Source organism: Vidua chalybeata, chromosome W, assembly GCF_026979565.1.
Source record: "Vidua chalybeata isolate OUT-0048 chromosome W, bVidCha1 merged haplotype, whole genome shotgun sequence".
Taxonomy (NCBI): Eukaryota; Metazoa; Chordata; class Aves; order Passeriformes; family Viduidae; genus Vidua; species Vidua chalybeata.
Window position 1 is genome coordinate 487,774 of NC_071569.1, and position 22,311 is coordinate 510,084.

The 22,311-nt window shown below is 42.0% G+C and overlaps 1 pseudogene; it reads right to left on the reverse strand.

Moving 5' to 3' along the window:
* The window catches only part of LOC128802365 (uncharacterized), a 41,174-nt pseudogene extending 21,822 nt beyond the window's left edge, over nucleotides 1–19,352 (reverse strand).
* Nucleotides 19,353–22,311: the final 2,959 nt, after the last annotated feature.

A 22,311-nucleotide genomic window follows, 5' to 3' on the forward strand; every position in this document is an offset into this window, starting at 1 on the left:
GACGTGATCTTCTAGGAAATTTCTAAAAATATGTGAACTTCTACCATGTTCTTTGTCTATATTTCGTAGTTGTACCAGTTCTTTATTTGTGTTAGGTTCCCATGTTGTTTTAGTGGTGGCCCCACCTCTTTTCCCCATTGTATAAATTGCTGGGAAGGCAGAAATTCACTGAGCTTGTTCCCAATCCCCTGCCCGAGTCGCTTCCATTTTGATTAAAGCCCATGGATCAATGTCCTCTGTGTCAGAATCGGACTCACTGTCCTCAGATGAGGAGTGAGAGTGAGAAGGAGGTGCACTATGCTTTTTTGGGCGTGTTGGAGCAAGAGTTTGCAGGGGTGTAGGGGACTGGAGAGAGTGTGAGGGGGCACATGGCTGAGCTTGGCTAGAGGGAGGCAGCAGTGGAGCGGCAATGGCAGCGCCACGTGTGGCACAGCCTGCGCAGCACTGAGGCGCGTGGAGAAGTGGGTTGCCACTATGTGGGATCTTGGAGGTGCTGTTTGGGGGGCACTGAGGGTGGGTGGGTGGTTGCAACAACTGGGGATGCGGGCAAGGGAGAAGCAGGGGAAAGGAGGCAGTGGGGTTGGGGGGAGCTGCTGCTGCCACAGCAGGCACGACGGGGCATGCAGCAGGGATGGTAACAGGTGTTGGAGTGAGGCGAGGCGGACCCAATAGAAACCGATGCAGTTTCACCCAAACATTGCGGAGAGGGTGGGTAGGCGCAGCACGATTTCCATGTTCCCCGTCCCAGGAAAGGTGGCCGAGGGTAAAGCAGTCCCAGGGCTGGAGTTTGGACCGGAGAAAGTGGAGAATAGGATTCAGAGACTGAGAGAGGAGTGTTATCTGGCAAATTAGCATTTGAAGAGACAGTGTCTTGTGAGGGAGATAAGGTTGGAATGCCCTCAGCAGGGGAAGGCTGCAGAGAAATTGCGCTCTTTATATTTGTCTTTTCGACTGCTTTAGTAATGGAAATAAAAAGAGGTAAAAACCAAGTTACAGAAAAGTCTTCATTAGTTTGGATAGTGTATATTCTTGTCCCTACTGTGTCCCAAAAAGAATCTAAACCAATAGTGCGTGTGTTAGTGTCCGGAAACTGGGAAATAATCCATTTTATACATTTTTTCAAGTTAGCTTTTGAAAGATTGCCTTTAGAGAAAGAGAAGCTGTTAGCAGATAGGATTTCTAGGATTTGTAAATAGAAGTCTCTCTCATTCTGGGATCGTTTTAATTTACTAGGTTTTGATCCCATATTTCCCGATTCCCCACCAGCAGAAAAAAAGAGGGAAAAAAAAGGAAAAAAAAACCACAAAAAAGGACCCAAGGTAAAAGCGTGCAAAAGAGGCTGTTTAAAACTTACACTTCTTCAGCTGAATGTGGGTCAAGGACTGCTTGGTGGGTGGTCTACTTTGTCCGACTCCTGAGGATCTTGTCCCAGAGGGCAATATGCAGGTTCGTCGGACGCCTCTTAAGATAACTTCTTCTATAACGGAGAACTTATCTTCAGGAGGTTGTAGTGAGCTGCGGCAATGACTATTCACGATGAATGCTGCTCTCTATGGTGCCAGGATATCAGCACGCCAGTTTGGTTGCCACGTATTATGGCCTGGGGTTCCCGGGTTCCATCTGACCCCAGCTGCCATAGGTGTCCCGGATAGCACTGGGCTGATAAGCGCAACCTGTCCGGGTCCCTCAGGCAAGCTCCCAGCCGCAGGCAATCTTAGCAAGCAGCTCAGCTCTTAAGTGAGATCAGCTCTTTGGTGAATTCAGCTCTTCAGTGATTTCAGCTCTTTGCTTGCTAAGTGCCACGGGCAGACGTGGGGAGAGAGAGGAGAAGGCTGTATGAGGTTCCACAGCGGTGTCTTTATTGGCAGCTTCTGCGAAGGGTTTCAGTGACAGTTCTTCTGCCGAACTGGGCAGAAATGGGGGTTTATATAGGGTACAGGGGTTTTGGAAATGGTCCAATAGTAAGGGTCAAGGCAAATATGACCTATAGTCTTACAGAGAGATAACGAGGGTCTGAAGGTGGAAGAGGGGCTACTTTTGTCCAGTCATCATGACTAGGCATTTCTTATCTTAGGCAAGTGACCGCCAGGGAGGCCTTGCAGGGCCTCTGGCTGCTACAGCGATTGAACATATGCGTACCTTCTCCCCTACGTTAGTAAATCAGCTAGGCATTCTTCAGAGCAGCATTGCTCTGCTGGGGATCAAATTTGATCTGCTTTCAAAATTTCTAGTGTAAATATTGCATTATCTAAACGTTCTTGAGGAGCCATTCCCCCCCTTCTTTGTTTTTTCAGCTACGTGTGTGTTGCATTATGAACATGAAGGTGACAAAAAAGCAAAACAATACATGTGGTGAAACAATAAACTTACACAAAGCAGAAATAAGTCAGGTAATACACATAATTAGTAGCACACGAGAGATAGGATCATGATTTAGAACGATACATCATCAATTCCTTAAATACTATACCATCACCCAGAGTCTGCAACAGCTTTCAAGCCTCGCTTCACAGTGAGGACCTGGAAAACCATTCCTGAGAAAGGTTTCCAAGTTTACCTCAAAAGGAGTTCCAGCTGTATAAGCTTAAATTGACAAGTCAAAATGACCTGAGTACAGTTTTGGTGCAGGAAACATCTGGGTTTGTTGGCATACTTCCCAACCAGGTAGGGCCAGGGCTTGGCCAGAGCCCAGGTCTTAACTGGAAGGGTCTCCCTAACATATCCTAAAAATAAATCTCTCAGTAACAGCAATTAGGAAAGTGTCTTAAAACTATATATGTCTTGCAGATAACTACACAAAGATATGTTAAAGTTTGTAAAGCTTTGTCATTTATCCTAAGCAAAATGATCAATAGTACCATGAACAAACTGCAAATAACTAAAGTAATACATATGTGTAACCTTAAATAATATCTTATGGATAATGCTTGTTATAAAAAGTCAGTGAATTCACATTATGAGATTAACAAATTAATCAGAGTCATTAATACACTAGCAGTAACTAAAGTGAAGTTGGGATGATATTTTTCTAGACATTTATGCATATACGACATTTAAAGTAAAATAAAAGTAAGAAATAAAGCAATAAATAGCTTGCAACTAACAACAGCCATTGTCTGGAATTATTACTCATTCTTCTGTACTACCTATGGAAGATAAAACAGCAGATGTTGTTATAAATAATTATGTTAATTAACTAGTGCAAAATATTTGCGCCTATAGAATCTTTGATGAAATCATGGATCTAACAAACTGTATCTTCACATATTTTACAGAAGTTATTACCTTATATCTCAAAACAGGTGTTTACCCATGCTTCATCATAGTTGTTTCAGTCAGTTCCATCTTATCTCTATAATAAAATAACTATACCTTGCAATTTAAATGAGCAGATTTCAACAGAAGTTAGCTTCATGTAAACTTCACATTACTCATCTCTGTAGCAATAGGGAACAAAGAGAAACGGACCCCCGATGCATCCAAAGGAGATCCCTTTATTGTAGAAATCACCCCCTTTTATACCTTTAGTTTCCACCGGACAGAACCAGAACTTAATAGAAGATGGGCACCCATTGGCTGGCTCAGCTACAGTCTGCTGTCCACGCATCCTATCACCCAATCAGCTTCCCGTTCATATGCTGTCCATGCATTCCTCCTCACAACTGCCTCTCACCCTCCAACCGACTTCCAACCATCCAGCCTGCAGGTGTGCCTTCCCCACAGGGCCTTCTGGTGAACATAAGCCTTAACAACTTTTATAAATATAACCCCATATCCCACACATCTCTATATCAAAAGAATTCCATCTTGTAATTTAAACAAGCATATTTCAACAGAACCTAAAATTAACTTCACTGAAACTCAGCATCACTTAACTGTAACAGAAAATGCACCTAACAGAACTTGAAGTTAACATTAATGAAACTGAACAGAAATTGATCTTAATAGAACTTTACAGAACTTAAAATAACAGAACTTAAACTGAACAACACTTAACTTTGCTTAATCTTACCAACACTTTATCTTGAGAGAAATTATTCTTAACAGAAATTAACTTAATAGAACTTGATTTTAACAGAACTTAAATTTAACAGTACTTAAACCTAACATCACTCAAATATAACAACACTTAGGCTTAATAGAACTTAACATCACTTAAATGTAATAGAACTAAAGTCAGAGTTGAGAGTGTTTTAAAAGTTCCAGATACAACAGAGTTTAACTCATTTTGATTCTATCATTACAAAAAAGTTACTGGAAATCTGTCATACAACAGTTAAACATCAATGAACAGCATGCAGATAAACAACTGTTCTGTAACTGAAATAGCAGCAACATGGATTTACTGGAAGGATTATAAAGGTGTGACAAGTATGTTGTGATTTTATGTAATTTAGTTTTGAGAATATCTCATGGTAACTGCAAATAGTATTGAAAATACTTTTTTGTAGTGAGGATTTTTCTGGTGTAAGTATAACTTTGTCAGGACTTTTTAAAGTGCAGCTTTACTCAGAAAAATTAAAACGGTGTAGATTTTGTCAAAGTGCCTTTCAAACCTGCTCCATTTGCAGATGCTTGTACAATAGATTTGAGCTTGGCCTAATAAAGGTAATGGGATAAAAATATTTAAGGCTAAGACAGTAAGAACGTAGTTATATAATAATGTCATGAGTTTTATACAAGTAACTTGGTTAGGTTAGTGGGTGTATAAGTCTGGCAGATTATTCTTATGGAGTGAGTTACTGCTCACTGCAGTTGTGGTCTATCAATGTACTTAAATGGTTTTGATATCGAGTCAAATTTCAATTTATATGTGGTAAGGAAAAAAACTACACTTGAATCACTAAATAGGTGTATGTAACCAAAATGCTGTCACATGTATCTTTATGGAAAAAAGATTCACAATAAAATTACCTTATTAAAGTTGTGGGGTAAAAGCAAGCAAACTGGTAAAGTTAGCATAAATTTGTCTGCCTTTCCAGTGGAGTTTCATGTACTAATTAAAACTAAGTCTCAAATAAGTGCTGCAGATAGAATTCAAGGTTATATGATCTAGCTAATTGCTCCCAGTGAATCAGGCAGTGCTGACTCTGGGCTTGAAAATTAATTGCTGTTCTGTTAATATCGATCTAAAATATTTGCAAGGAGGGCTGTCCCCGATTTTTTTTCATTTGGCATTTAATTGAAGGCATCCACTTGATTTGCAGAAAAAAAACTTAAACTTGTAAAAGTTGTAAAGCCAGTATGATTTATTTCAGCGCTGGACACATCTGGGATAGTTTCCCCAAAGGACATGCACACCCCTGAAAATTCTCAAGTCTATTTTATCCCCTAACCTGTTGCATATTGTGAAAAATGCCAATCACTTGTTTTTTTAAATTTTAAAAGTTTAATAGCAATAAAAATTAGAGCAATAAGAATTTAGACAATCAGAATTAGGACAATAAAGGACAATAAAAAGCAAAGAATTACGGATGTCGGGGTGCTTTGCTCTGCCCCAAAGCACACCTTGCTAACAAAGGATTACCCCTCAAAAGCAATAGCCTGTTGCATATTCATATATCTCATACATGATTCAAAAATTCTTTTCAAAGGATGTCTTCTGCCCCCCCCCTTTCATCTTGTAAATCAATTTCTTTAGCTCCTAGAAGTCTAGAAGAAGTCTGAATAGTCTCGATAAGGAGGCAATAATTTTTCTCTTGCAGTTTTGGTGTCTTATTGCTGTTATCTGCACGCAAATAATTTCTTGGTTATCTTAAACATTCCTTGAGCTAGTTACAAATAGTATAATGCATCACATAGTTTCTATTTTAATATTATGCTATAGCCTTAAAACTATATTTATCACACTACTTAAAAGAGATTAACACAGCATAACTTTCCAGCATGACACATATAATATTCATTTTAATATTTGCAAAAAGTCAATCATAAAATATGCATCTAAAACACATATGCATAAAAGACATATGCATATGTATTAAACTGTCTTATCAGTTTTTATGAGCCTGCACAGTTCTTCAGTCACGTAGTTGTAGTGTGGTGCTTGCAACCCAGATTCAGTTTTTCCATCTGCTTCAGCCCCAAGGTCGGTGGAGCCCCCCCTCCTTATATCTTTTTAGCTTGGATGCTTGCATTCCTTTCTAAGGAGCTTTGAATCTCCTTTGTTCTCTCTGTAGGCCTTTTTGTGAGCACAAGTTAACAGACTAAAAAAGTTTAAACAGCAGACTCCAGCTAAATCAAAAATTAGCTTGTACCCCAAGTTAAATTTCCAATCCCCTATCTCATTCCCCCCTTTTCTAGAAAACAAGTACATTCTTTTACTTAGTTGTCCTGGTTCAGGGAAAATTTGGGAGAGAACACCCAAAGGGGTTCCTCTAGGAAGCAAATTCAATTGGCCCTTCCCCCCAACTGGTTCGGGAAAAATACCTCCTTGGAGAAAAGTGGAAAAAAACATTTATTAAACAAGAAAACCTAAACAATATTAAACAATAAAGCTTCCTGCCACTCCAAAAGAGAGACAAACTCAGAAAAGTCCCCTCCCTGGGCTGCAGCTCGGCTCACTCAGTCTCTTATCAGTCCCTCTGGTGCTGGAAATGCCGCGGCCCAGGCCCAGCCCGCTGGGCCACAGGTGCAAGCTGCTGGTGCTCTTCTGGGTGTTCAGTCCAGAGCAGGTTTGAGCAGGTCCAAAGAAAAGGAAAAGCCACAGTCCAGGGAACTTCTTCGCCTCAGCTAGCTAAAAACTAACTAAAAGCAAAGGAGAGCTCAGTCTCGCTGTCTGTCTGTCCGCAGACAACACAGTCCAGGAGCAGGAATGTGGAGGACTGAGTGCCGTTTCTGAAAACAAACTCTGCACTTCTTCTCCCCCCTGCCTTCACTCCTGGAACAAGTCTTAAAGGTGCAAAACTTATTATTCAGCATAAACAGAACAGACAATTGGGGATAAAAGCATCATACAGTCAACCCAGGAAATTAGTACAAATTTCTACGATTATAGGTGTCCTTTAATGCTTTGCTATGTACATTTGATAAGGAGGTCAACACTGCTACTTGCTGTAGTATTCTCTAATTCTAAAATAGCACTATAAAAGATAACTCTAAACACACTCTAATATCAATAAAACTACAATGGGATGGCACAACATATGGAAAATCTTAGATGCAGTTGGTGCCTCTCTAAAGATTACATCTGACTAGTGATGATTTGCATCTTGTTTTATTCTTTCCAGAATTCTGCTTATTTATTTTGTATCATGATGGACCATAAGTAGATTTTTTTCTCTGCTTTTTTGGATATTTTTAAAAATTTCAATTAGGTCTTGGTGTTTAATTAATTGTCTTACCAATGTAAGGTCCATTCCAATAGGAGTAGGAGATAACTTGTGATGCATTGTGTAATTGTTTCTGATCAGCTGGTGGGATGCCACTGGTGCCAAATATGAAAAATTACGACACATAATCTTAACAAAATTACAAATACAAAAATTAGAATTATTTTTACTCGGCAAAACTACATTGTTGTTATTGATTTTTACAAAAGTACAAATAGTTCTTAAGCATATACAACTTTTACTAGTATACACAAGCACAGTTTTCTGATTAGTAACTGGATGAATCTCGAAGTGGCAAGTAGTTCAGTGTCAAGACACATTTTGAACATCAATAGTGTTGCTTGCACAGATGAATCCCAGTTGTTCCCAAGTAACACAAGATTCTAAGTTTACTGTTTGCCACTTCTCATTTACTTTTCGTGCCCACACTCTATGTTCTGAGGGATAGAGCACTGTTTTCTCATTATTTAATCCTAGTGCGATGATGGGGTGGATAACATAAACAGTGGCATTACGTATAGTAAGCACAAAGGCAGTGGCCACATTAGAAGCAGGATCATAGGTAAAATTTACCATAGTCTGCCAGGATTGAAATTTTCTTTCAAAATCAATCTCATTATCCCAAATAATTTTTCGAATTTTAACTGGAAAATTACTTTCACCCTCTTCCCATATGATCAAGGCTGCTGTTGCCTGCATCCATAACTGTGCTTGTATACACCTGAAAGCTAAAGATACATTATTTTGAGCCCTACTAAGTGCCTCCACTATTAACTTGTGGTCTTGGTCTCTGGCGTTTTCCCATTACAGTAGCACTTTTGAAATCTGCTACTGGTTAGTTCTTAATGCCAATAAAGATGACTGTAGGGGCTGTTTTCGTTTTGTTAGTTTACTTGTTGCAGTGGCCAACTTGTTAATTAATATTTCTGAGTCAATTCCATTTAAAACTTTCAATCTTGTCCTTAACATCTTAGTTAAATCTTTTCTTATTCTGCTCCTGAGGTGTATTTGTCTTTTTAACCATGTTGTCCAGCTCTCGAAGGATGTCCTCAGGAAAGAGGAACAGGCTGGTTGGATTTCTGATATGCTGATTTGCATCAGCAATTCAACATGCTTGAGAGACCACTCTGGATTAAACAACAGTTGTTGTTGACTCATATTCCTTATTATGTATGGGCCTATTTCATAGACTTTAGGTTCAAGTTTGGTTTGGGTTTGAGCTGCTTGAGTACTGGTGTGAGTTGTATGAGGCCTTGCTGTTGTAAGAGATATAGCATCTATTTTAAATTTGAATGAGAGTTCAATAGCATAATGAGTTTAGAGACAGGTCACCTCTACAGGCTGTATTAATGTGAAATTATGTGGTATTCACATTCTCTGAACAGAGAGAGACATGATTCTCTCTCACAGGATTTTTCCTGGGAAGTTGTGAGACACAGTGAGAAAGCTCAGAGAAAGAAGAAAACAATTCTTATCTCTAGTCACTGCTCCTGTTGTTTGGCACATGTGGAATGTGTTATGGAGATTGTTTACTGAAGAGTGATTTGTTAATTGGACACCGGTGATGGTTGTTTGGATTGATTGGCCAATTGGGTCAAAGCTGTGTCGTGACTGTCTGGAGACAGTCACGGGTTTTTCTTTAGTATCTTTTTAGTATGATATAGTTCTAGTATAGTATAGTATTAATGTAATATAATTTAGCTTAATAAAAGCAATTTATTCAGCCTTCTGCAACATGGAGTCAGAGCGCGTTATTCCCCGCGCAGGGGGGTCGCACTGCCTGGATAAAATTATACTAACAGCTTGATTTGCTTGGGCTATTACAAACCTCCCGGTGCTTGTATGTAGGAGAAGCTGAAACACTAATTTGATTTGGTCTCTTTTGGGTGGTCCTATTGACTATCTGGCATCTTACCCAGATTTTCTTTCTTCTGATCTCTTGAAGTGTCTACAGTCTCCATTTTTGCTACTTTTGCTTCCCATATACTTGATTCTCATGCATTACTACAGTTTATAGGTTTAAATCTTTTACATCAGAATGTTTTCTCATGTATCTAGTGTACCGAATAAAAGCTTGGGACTAAGACCACTCAGCATAATTTTGGATAGAGGTACTTTCTAATTCTAAGACTTCAGTTTCCATTACACACAAAACAATTCTGCAAATGAAATTACTAACTACTCCCAGCCGTAATATACTCATTTAGTCTGAGTAAGTTTTAGTTTCAGTCCTTTGTCTCCTGGTGTCACTTTCTAAAGGGCTTCTGTTTCTGGGGTTTTCTTCACTCGAGAGTGGTGGATCTAGGCACCTTGTTCTTTGATGTTAATCATGGTGAAAGTACTAAAAAGCACCTGGAATGACCCTTGCCACCGTGGTTCTAAAGCCTTTTCTGTAAGAGACTTAACATATACATAATATCTAGGCTGTATGTTATGTACTGGTCTATCTAGCTCCTTGCTCTGAGTTCTAGCCACGTTTTTCAATTTCTCTGAGCTGTTTACTTAAAGCTATCATATATGTGGCCAATGTCACCTCTCTAATGTGGGTGGACATCCCCTTTTGTATTCTATATGGTCTTCTATAAAGCATTTCAAAGGGATTCAATCTTTCTTTGGCTCTAGGTTTAGTTCAAATTTGCAAAAATGCTAGTGGAAGAGCTTGGGGCTAGGGTAAATTAACTTCCTGCCCCAGTCTTAATTTGCTGCTTAATGAAATGGTTCATTTTCTCTACTTGGCTACTCGACTGAGGGTGGTATGGAGTATGAAGTTCCCAACAGAGTTGCGGTAAAAAATCAAAACCTTACAATTCTGATAGATTTGTAAGATTTGGTATGTATTTTCTAGTACAGCACCGGGCGCATGCCCGGGTTTTCCCTCAATGGGCATGCGAGCCCCTTGAGGATTCCCGATCCTTTGTATTACCCCCTACAATTTACATATACATAGGATCTCACAATAGGTTCATGCATATTCATTCTGCTGATTTCGTGTTACAATTTGCAGTTGGCCCTTTGTACAGAGAACTCTCTAATCCCTTTGTTTATTTCTTGCAGACTTAGCTTTGGTTTTTTCTTCTTAGTTTTCAGAGTTCAAGGGGTCCCTCTTATCTCTTCACCTTGGAGATTACATTCTTTCTTCTTGGCTGGGATGGTTTTACAAGCACAGCATAGTTAACAGACTAAACAGCATATTTTACCTATGTTAGCAAGCTACTACGCAGCACAAGTTCCTAATGCCAATAGAGATGACTGTAAAGGCTGTTTTAATTTTATTAAGCTACTTGTTGCAGTAGCCAGCTTGTTCATTAGTATTTCTGAATAAATTCCATTTAGAACCCCAAATCCTGTTCCTAATATCCCAGTTAGATCCCTTTTTTTTTCACTCCTGAGGTGTATTTGTCTTTGTAACCACATTGTCCAGCCCCCAAAGGATGTTCTTAGGAAAGAGGAGCAGGCTGGCAGGATTTCTGAGATGTTAATTTGCATTAACAATTCAACACGTTTAAGAGACCACTCTGGCTTGAACAACAGTTGCTGTTGACCCATATTTCTCACTATGTGTGGGCCTATTTCATATACCTTGGGTTCGAGTGTGGTTTGGGTCTTAACCGCTTAAGTACTGGTGTGAGTTGCATGTGGTTTTGCTGTTGTAAAAGGTATAATATCTATTTTAAATTTAAATGAGAGTCCGACTTCATCATGAGCCCACAAACAAATCACCTCTACAGGCTGAATTAATGTGAAATTACACCAACAATATGATTTACTTGGGCTGTCACAAACCTCCCGGTGCCTGTATGCAGGAGAGGTGGAGACACTAACTTCATCTGGTCGCTCATGAAGTGGTACCATTGATTACCTGGCATCCTACCCTAATTTCTTCTCCTCTGATCCCTTGAAGTGTCCACAGTTTTTGTTCCTGCCACTCCTGCTTTTCATACACCTGATTCCTGTGGATTACTACAGTAGATAGGTTTAAATCTTTTATCTCAAAAGGTTCCCCCATGGATCCAGTATACTGATTAAAAGCCTGGGACTAAGACCATTCAGTATCAATTTGGATAGAGGTAATTTCTAATTCCGAGACTCCAATTATAACTATATACAAAACAATTCTGTAAATGAAATTATAAGCTACTCCTGGCCGCAGTATACTCATTTTGCCCGGGTAAGTTTTAGTTTCAGTCCTTTGTCTCCTGGTGTCACTTTCCAAGGGGATTCTGGGGCCTTCTTCACTCGAGAGTGGTGGATCCAGGCATTCTGCTCCTTGACCTTGATTGCACTGAAGGTAGTGAGAAGCACCTGGAATGGTCCTTCCCACTGTGGCTCCAAAGTCTTTTCTGTAAGAGACTTAATATATACATAGTCTCCAGGTTGTATGTTATGTACTGGTCTATCTAATTCCCCGCTCCGAGTTCCAGCCACATTTTTTTCAATTTCTCTGAGCTGTTTACTTAAGGCCACCATATAGGTGGCCAGTGTTACCTCCCCAATGTGGGTAGACATTCCCTTTTGTATTCCATATGGCCTTCCATAAAGCATTTCAAAGGGACGCAGCTTTTCTTTAGCTCTAGGTTTAGTTTGAATTCGCAGTAGTGCCAGTGGAAGAGCTTGGGGCCAGGGTAGATTAACTTCCTGCCCCAGCCTTACAATTTGTTGCTTAATCAGATGATTCATTTTCTCCACCTGGCTGCTAGACTGGGGACGGTATGGACTATGAAGCTCCCAATCTATGCCCACGTGGCTACTAATCTGTTGTACTATTTTGGAAATGAAGTGTGATCCCCTGTCTGAGGATATTGTGGCTGGAACTCCGAAGCGTGGTATTATTTCTTGTAATAAGACCCTGGTCACTTCTCGAGCTTTGACAGTTCTGGTGGGGAATGCCTCTGGCCATCCTGAAAATGTATCAGTCAACACTAATAAATACTTATACCCCCCTTTCCTTGGGAGTTCTGAAAAGTCAATTTGCCACTGCTGTCCAGGTCCATGGCCTCTCCCAATCTGACCGAGTTTTGGTCTGGGGATATTCTTGGGTTTAGTCTGGAGGCAAAGATCACATTGTCGGGTTACTTGGATAATAGTGGCATATAGATTCCTGGCAACGATCCTTTCAATCAAATAAGTGTTCAGGGCATCTACTCCCCAATGTGTTTTCTGATGCTCCTTCCTTACTAGTGACCACAACAGGTGGGAAGGGATTACAAGTTTCCCTTTAATGGTGGCCCACCCCTCTTGGTTATATTTCCCTTTTTGATCTTGGATTAGTTTTCTGTCTTTCTTCCTATATTCTGGCTTACCTTCAAGGGAAATTTGTCCATCTGCGATCAGAGCTCCTTCAGTAGTTACCTCACCTTTTGCCACTTCTTTTGCCTCTCTATCTGCCAGCTCATTTCCTTCTTCCAATTCTGAGCTCACTTTCTGGTGTGCCTTAATATGCATTTTTGCTACCTTTTCAGGCAGTTGAACTGCTTCCAGCCGATGGATTATCTCTTGTGCATGTTTAATGTTTTTCCCTTGTGAAGTCAACAGTCCCCTCTCACTCCAAATGGCCCCATGTGCATGCACAACTCCAAATGCATACCTCGAGTCTGTGTAAATATTTATTTTCTTTCCTTTGGCCATTTCCAAGGCACAGGACAGTGCGATTATCTCAGCCTTCTGCACAGAGGTGCCTGTTGGTAAGGGTCCAGATTCTATTACCTCTCTGCAGGTAGTGACTGCATATCCAGCATGTTGCTTTCCACTGGCAACGTAGCTGCTCCCATCAGTGAACCAGGTCTCTGCATTGACCAAAGGAGTGTCCTTTAAGTCTGAGAGACTGGAGTAAGTAGCCTCAATAGTCTCCACGCAGTCGTGGTGTACTGCTTCTCCTTGATTTCCACTGAGCAAGGAAGCTGGATTGACAATGTTGGTTACCACTACCTCTATATCATCTTGTTCTACCATGATGGCCTGGTACTTCAGGAACCTCTGTGGTGAGAGCCAGTGGCCGCCCTTTACTTCCAGCACTGTGGACACTGTGTGGGACACTAGCACAGTCATTTTTTGTCCCAGGGTGAACCTGCGTGCTTCTTGAATGTTCAGCATGACTGCTGCTACAGCTCTGAGGCAACCTGGCCATCTTTTGGCCGTTGCATCTAGTTGCTTGGAAAAGTAAGCAACTGCCCTCTGGTAGGGACCCAAGTCCTGAGCCAATATCCCCAGGGCAATTCCTTGTTTCTCATGGGAAAATAGAAAGAATGGTTTACTTACATCTGGAAGTCCCAAAGCTGGAGCTGACATGAGGGCATTCTTCAGTTGGTGAAAGGCCCGTGTGGCTTCCTTTGTCCACTGGAGCTCTCTATTTCCATTGACAGTAAGAGCATAGAGAGGTCTGACAAGCAGTCTGTAATTATAAATCTACAGCTGTCACTACCTTGCCATGCTTAAGAAGGTTTGGAGTTCCTTTATTGTCTGGGGTTTCGGGGTTTGGCATATTGCTTCCTTGTGAGCCTGCCCTAATGTCCGTTGCTCAGCACTGACCTCATACCCCAGGTAAATTACCATCTACTTCACCACCTGTGACTTTTTCTTTGATACTCTGTATCCTTGGAGCCCTAGGAAATTCAAAAGGCTTACCGTCCAGGCCACGCATGCTTCCCTCGTCGGAGTGGCTACTAGAAGGTCATCCACATACTGTAATAGCCTTCCTTCTTCCTGTGGAGCTTCCCAGGACTCTAGGTCTTTTGCAAGTTGTTCCCCAAACAGAGTAGGGGAATTTTTGAAGCCTTGGGGTAACACCGACCTTGTTAGCTGGGTTTTACGCCCGCTTTTAGGGCTTTCCCATTCAAATGCAAAAGTTTTCTGTCTGGCTTCGTGGATTGGGAGGCAAAAGAAGGCATCTTTCAGATCTAAAACAGTAAACTAGGTTAGCTCAGGTGTTAAACAAGTTAGTAGGGTATATGGATTTGCCACCACAGGATATAAATCTTCTGTTATCTTATTGACAGCCCTCAAATCTTGTACTATCCAATATGACCCATCAGGTTTCCGAACAGGTAGAATGGGAGTATTGAAATCTGATTGGCATTCCTTCAATAACCCTAACTGTAGAAAATTTTCAATTATTGGTCTAATTCCTTCCCTGTCTTTTTTTTTTTCAGGGGATACTGCTTAATTCTTACTGGTTGTGACCCTTCCTTAAACTTAATTACTATGGGGGAGGTGCTTTTCGCTCTCTCTGGCACATTAGAGGCCCATACCCCAGGAAATACTTGACTTAATACCTCTTCGCTAATTTCTTCCTTATTCTCAATGGCTGTTAATGTTAAACTTAACACCTCTATATACTTTTGATCATTTACCTCTGGAGTAACCTCCCCATTTTTGAATGTAATGGCTGCTTGTAACTGCTCCAACAAGTCTCTCCCTAAAAGTGCCTTTGGAGAATTGGGCATATACAAAAACTTGTGAATACACCATTGTTTTCCCAATTTATACTTCAGAGGTTTGCAAAAATATGCCTTCTCAGATTGGCCAGTTGCTCCCCGCACCACAACATAATCATTTTCCACAGGTATTAATGCTTTATTTAAAACTGAATATGTGGCCCCTGTATCCACTAAAAATTCCACCCTTTTTCCTTCTTCCCCCAGCCTCATTGTTATAACCAGTGGATCCGCTGGGGTGGAATCCCCCGGTCCTCCTCAGTTGTTTTGTACATGTGCAACCACCTTTTTGTCACCTCGTCATCGTTCTGGGCATTGCTTTATCCAGTGACCAATTCTTTTACAGATTGCACACTGGTTCCTGCCCAGCTGAGGTGGGCCTCGTCTGGGTGGTCCCGGCCTGCCTCTCCCTTGCCTTTCCTCTTGTACTACTGCCACCAGCTTTTTCATTCCCTGTTTATATCTTTCTTCCCAGTTGCTAAACACTCTCCATGCCTCTTCTAGCAAGGTTTCTCCCTTCTGGCCCCTGGATTTTCTGAAGTTTACGCCTAATATCTCCAGCAGACTGTCCCAAAAATGAATTAACTAGCTGGTTTATCCCTATTTCAGACCCTGGGTCTAACGATGTATGGGGATGCATTGCATCCCTTAAACACTCTAGAAACTCGGACGGAGTGTCAGAAGGCCCCTGCTTAAGGGAATATAAGGCAGACCAGTTTATGGTCTTTGGAATAGCTCTTTCCACTCCTGTTACTATCCACCCTTGATAATCAGTTTATTTCTTTATTTCTGCTGATATGTTGGGATTCCACTTTGGGTCTTGGAGGGGAAAATACTCTTCTACATCTAGCTGCCTGCTCTTGCAGTAATCTTCTGCTAAAGTTCTTGCTGTTTTTAAGATTAGCTGTTTCTCTGTTTCAGTAAAAGCCTCTAATAGTAACTGCATGTCAGCCCAATCTGGATTGTGTTGTTTGATAACATATTGCAGTAAGTATTGGATCAACACGATAATTTTTAGCAATCCTCTCCCATGCTTCTAAGTCAAGAGTAGTAAATGACACTTTAATCATTAGTTTCTCCCCTTCTGGTCCCACTGCCTCTCGCAGAGAGGCCTGTAACACTGCTTGCCTCCTAGTTCTGGATGAAATTGGGCTGTCAGGAGGGGGATGGGTCTGAGTGGATGTGCCTTCCCCATCTGAGTCCTCCTCCCTTTTTGGGAAGTCCTCCTCGTCTTTATCATCATCCCTCTCATCCTTCCATCTCCATCTCCTAGAAGGAGCTTTCAACAGATGAAATGTATTTTGTTCTTGCTCCTCAGCATGATAAACCTTATCTGATCTCATACATCGCTGTTCTATGCTGCATGCTAAACAACGTTTGATTTGCCCTCTCTTTGCTTTGTTTTCCTTTTCAAGAGCTAACACCAGTGGGTCAGAGGGAGCTCTGAGCTCACAGTCCCTCTGCCATTCTGGGTGATTTCTTAAAGCGAAAAACATATCAGCATACAAAACCTCATCCCATTTACCTTCCCATCTTAAGAACAGCATTAACTGCAGTAAGGTATTATAATCTAACGTTCTAGCAGGTGGCCACTTCGCTCCATCCTCCAACCTGTATAACGGCCACTGTGTGCAGTATTGAATTAAATATTTTTTATTTTCCGAGCCACCCCTGCTGGCGACTTCCTTCCAGTGGGCTAGGATGCACCCCAAGGGGCTAGCCCGGGGAACTTCTTTACTCTGATTAGTTCCCATTACCTCCTTCTCCTTGTCCTATCTCGTTTCCACCCAAATCTCTCTTCACAGAGTTTCACAGTCCTTTCCCAATTTTCCTCCCACACACAACCCCACGTGGTGGGTATCAAATGTGTTTTTCCGCACACAAGCTTTAAGATCTCAGGTTCTGAGTTAGCCTGATCAGGTACCTTCAATTTACACTCGGGGCATACGCCCTGACGCCTACTAGAGCAGCAATACCAGCGCCTCTCACAAACTCTGCACTGCAATAGTACCCATGCAGGGTGCCAACCTCTCGATGCACCAAAAGCCCCTGGGAACTGCCCGCAGAGGCAGGCTATCCCGTTTGTCACTTCGGGGACTTCTAAAGCCTCTACGGCGGGTTGCTCCCAGTCCAGACTTACAATATTACCAGCTGAAGTCCGATAAAGTCCCCCCAATTGAACTCGTCGGTCTCCTCTATCTATCCAATAATTCACAGGGTTCACAAACTCCCAGGGATCAAGTCCAAACCACTGGGGCAGAGGAACTCCCCGAATTCGTCTAGCCAGTGTTAAAATACACAAATCACTACTCCTAAACCCAGTAAATCAATAAGTGTCCTCCACTTGTCTTGCTTCTCCGCGGCTCGGCCAGCAACTCCCTCCGCCCCCCCGGGGCTTCGCCCGGCCGCTTCAGACGCGAGTACTTTCCCCATCCCCCGCAGCGGGTACACTCACTCGTTCGCTCGTTCACTCTCTTTATACACCACGCACTCAGACGATTACGATTACAAACACATTAACCACACAATGTCCGGACACCACAAGCACACAAACTTCGGGTTCACTCGACTTCACCCCCACAAGTCACTAGCGGCCGCTCTATTGGAACAGTGAACCCATCTCCAGCCCAGCCACCCTATCGGCTGGGTGCCTACAGGCACAGGAATGAGGCTCGGCATTCAAACGTCTTTGAGTGTCTTATGAGCAGTCCTGTCTCTCTATCTCTCTCCCCCCAGGGCCCTCTCAATACATACCGTTTATCCGCACGCCAGAATTCCCCCGGGGTGCACCAAGGAGGTCCACTCCCCCCCTCCGCCCCCGCAAGGAAAGAGAGACTCCTGCCTGCGCTTGCCAAATGAGTTGCAGTGAAAAATCAAAACCTTACAATTCTGATAGATTTGTAAGATTTGGTATGTATTTTCTAGTACAGCACCGGGCGCATGCCCGGGTTTTCCCTCAATGGGCATTCGAGCCCCTTGAGGATTCCCGATCCTTTGTATTACCCCCTACAATTTACATATACATAGGATCTCACAATAGGTTCATGCATATTCATTCTGCTGATTTGCAGTTGGCCCTTTGTACAGAGAACTCTCTAATCCCTTTGTTTATTTCTTGCAGACTTAGCTTTGGTTTTTTCTTCTTAGTTTTCAGAGTTCAAGGGGCCCCTCTTATCTCTTCACCTTGGAGATTACATTCTTTCTTCTTGGCTGGGATGGTTTTACAAGCACAGCATAGTTAACAGACTAAACAGCATATTTTACCTATGTTAGCAAGCTACTACGCAGCACATTTCACCTGTGAAAAACGCCAATCACCTGGTTTTTAAAATTTTTAAAGCTTAATAATAATAAAATGGTTATAAAAATAGTAATACAATTAGACTAAGAAAAAATTAGAGTTAGGACAATTACAAGACAATAAAAAGCAAAGAATTACGGACGTCCGGATGCTCTCGGGCACTTAAGCCAGGACAAGCATGCCTTGTGAACAAAGGAATAACCTTAAAAGCAATAGCCTGTTGCATATACAAAACACTTCATGATTATGCATATATTTTATTTAAAACAAGAAATTCGTCTGGTACTTGTCAAAAAGTTTCTGTTAATTCCCAGGCGCCTTCGAGTCTAAATCAGGCTTGAAGAAATTATTTTCTGTTGATAAGGAAAGCCATAAATTCCTCTCCTCTGGAAAATTTAGGGGTTTCTGTAATTGTTATCTTTGTGCGAAGAATTCCTTGATTATCTCATCTCTTTCTTGAGCTATTTAAAAAGTATCTTACATAGTATAGTTTCTATTTTAACATTGTGTTATAACCTAAAAATACATTCAACACACTACTTGAGAGAATTAATACAGCATAACTTTCCAACATTACACATATAATATTCATTGTAACTATTGCAAAAAGCCAATCATAAAATATTCATTTTTCACACACCTAAATCCAAATGGATTTTCTACCCTGTTAAATTTTATTCTGTTTCACAATCTATGCCTAGGTGGCTTCTAATTTGTTGCACTATCCTGGAAATGAAATCTGATCCTCTATTTGAGGACATTGTGGCTGGAACTACAAAACGTGGTATTATTTCTTGTAATAATACTCTGGTCACCTCCCGAGCTTTGACAGTCCTGGTGGGCAATGCTTCTGGCCACCCTGAAAATGTGTCTGTCAATACTAATAAATACTGATACCCCTCTTTTCTTGGGAGCTCTGAAAAGTCAATTTGCCACTGCTGCCCAGGTCTATGGCCCTTCCCAATTTGGCCAAGTTTTGGTTTGGGGATATTCTTAGGGCATCAATTCCCTAGTGGGTTTTCTGGTGTTCCTCCTTCACTTATGACTACAAAAAACGAGAAGGAATAACTAGCTCCTTGTTAATAGTAGCCCATCCCTCTTTGTCATATATCCCTTCTTGATCTTGGATTAACTTTCTGTCTTTATTTTGGCTTACCTTCAAGGGCTATCTGGAATTAGGGCTCCCTCAGAGGGAATCTCACCTTTTGCTGCTTCTTTTGCCTCTCTGTCTGCTCGGTCATTTCCTTCTTCTAATTTTGACCTCACTTTCTGGTATGCTTTGATATGCATTCTCAGGTAGCTGGACAGCTTCTAACAGTTTAATTCTCTCTTGTGCATCCAAATCGCTCCGTGTGCATGCACAACCCCAAATGCATACTTTGAGTTTGCCAGTTCTCAGTCTTTTGTGCAGAGGTGTTTGTTTGTAGCAGTCCAGACTCTATTACCTCTCTGCAAGTGGTGACAGCATACTCAGCATGTCTCTTTCTGCTGATGACATAACTGTTGCAGTGTGCAGCTACGCAAACGGAGCAAAAGGGCTTTGTGAATTTGAGATGGGAGTTTCTATTTCCTAAACCTAAAGCTGGAGTTTCTATTCTGTATTTTTACGTGTATTCATCCTTCCCCCTGGAGTTATTCCCATTGGATTTTACCTATAATGTATTCACACTGGGCATTGTTCTATTGGTCTCACCTTATCTCTTATTTTCCCCTAAAAAACCTTTGTCTGGACCCCAGACCGGGGTCACTTGTACGTGTGGCGATCGGGCAAATACAACCTACTTTGGACTGCACAACAAGTGTCCACTCTCTTAAGTCTCTTTATCTCGGTCTTGCTAGCGCTCTCTAAACAGCTGTGTCCATATCAAACGAACCTGCAAAGGCGTTTGTCGCTTCTCTCTGTCTCCGGCGGCCCCCGGAAACGCCTGGCCAGCGTTCCGGGAGAGAGTGTCCGGGCGAAAACAAGGAAGTCGGAGAGAGAAGAAAAGAACTAAAAGCGACACATAACTGTTTCTATCAGTGAACTAGGTCTTTGCATTATCGAGGGGGGTATCCTTCAAATCTGTATGACTGGAGTAGGTGGCCTCAATAGCTTCCAGGCAATCCTGGATCACTGGTTCTCTTGTATCCCACTAAGAAAAGAAGCCGGGTTTACAAGGTTAGTGACTAAAATCTCTACATCATCTTGTTCTACCATTATGGCTTGGTACTTCAGGAACTTTTCTGAGGAAAGTCAGTGTCTGCTTTTTACTTCTAGCACTGCAGACACTGTATGGAACCCTAGCAGAGTTATCTTCTGGCCTAGGGTGAACTTGTGTGTATTAAAATACAAGTCCTCCGGGCTTCACCCGGGTGCCCAGCCTCTCCGGGGGAAAACCCTCAGAGGACTGGTCCGTGGGGAGGATGTGGCGGGACCCGGATAGCTCCACCGTAAGGACGAGAGGGCTCCGAAGTGGCTTTATTCCTAGAGGCTTTATTTCAGGAGCATCGCAGGAACAGGAGGGTGAAACGAGGGGCACGAACTCTCCAGAAGGGAGCGAATTCCGGAAGCCCCGAGGAAAGGCGGGGCTGGGTATTAAGGGCAAAGAAGTGGGAGTGGTTAGGGTACAAAACAGCCAACGGGCAACGGGTAAAGGGGGGGAGACAGAGTGGGGTGACATACAGAGAACTAATCGGGGTACAGAGGAGGAGTGGTATTCTAACAGGAGCCAATGGGGGTAACAGAATAACTGAACTTTCTGGAACTGGGGAGTATGCTAAACATTGATGGACAGCTCTTCTGGGGTGGAGAGCAGCAGCTGATTTTAAACTGTTGCTGCCTTCCAAGGGAGAGTAGGAACCCCTCCCACACTTGTGTGCTTCTTTTTGGTCTTGCCTTAGAGTCTTTTGCCCAGCATCGACCTCATAACCCAGGTAGGTGACTGCTTCACTATCTGAGCCTTTTTCTGAGGTATTCTATATCCTTGTAAACCCAAAAAAGTTCAGGAGGCTTACCGTCTAATCTACACATGCCTCTTGGGTTTGGTTAGCTATCAGGAGGTTGTCTACATACTGCAGCATCTGTCTTTCCTCTGATGGAGCTTCCTAGGACTTTAGATCTCTTGAAGGTTGTTCTCCGAATATCCTGGGGCTGTTGTTAAACCTTGGGGCAATACTGTCTATGTGAGCTGAGTCTTATGCCCACTCTTGGGATTCTCCCATTCAAATGCAAAAATTTTCTGGCTGGCTTCATGGAGAGGGAGGCAAAAGAAGGCATCTTTCAAATCTAAAACAGTAAACCAGATTAGTTCAGGTGTCAAACATGTTAGCAAGGTGTATGGGTTTGCTACCACCAGGTGCAGATCAGGCTTTTTACTGCCTGACCCTAACTGGTTGTTTTCCTTAACTTGCACAGGAGGTGCATTCTTTGCCCTCCCTGGTATGTTAGAGGCCCATACCCCAGGAAACACCTGATCCATTATTTTCTTGTTAATTTCATTCTCATTTTCAATTTTGGTCTCACTAATTGTTAACATTAAGCTTAGTATGTCTACATATCGTTGATCCTTTACTTCTGAAATAATCTCCCCATCTTTAAATGTGATCTTTTCTTCCAGCTGCTCCAACAAATCCCTACCCAACAGTTCCTTTGGAGAGTTGGGTATATACAAAAACCTATGAATCCTCACTTGTTTTCCAAGTTTATATTTTGATGGTTTGCAAAAGTATGCTTTTTCAGATTGGCCAGTTTGCCCCCTTACCATAACATAATCATCTGTTATAGGCATCAAGGCTTTTTTTGACACTGAGTATGTTGCCCCCATGTCTACCAAAAATTCTATTTTCTTAGTCTCCATTTTATTACTTCATCTCAACTCTTTGCCTTAATTTAAAATTCTTGGGATATAAAAATAGGCTGAGCAGACTCAGCTTTAATTATTTCTGCTGTTGTGATAAGTTAGAAAAGACTCTTTGTTCAAGACAAAAAGGGGAAGCCTTGTGTAGATAACAGAAAACCAAAGAAGAAGCCTTGTGTAAATAACAGGAATCCAAAGGGGAAACCTTGTGTAGATAACAGGACTTGAGCTTAGGCACATATAACATATAACCTTATATGGAAAAGACCATTACAGGGCCGCGGACTTCCACGGAGGAAGAAGAGAGGAGCCGTCCTCAAACGACCACCAGAGAGTAAAAGAAGACCCCCTAGCAACAGAGGGCGCAAGCGCAGAGTACACCCAGAGATACCGCGGACACGGAAGAAAGAGAG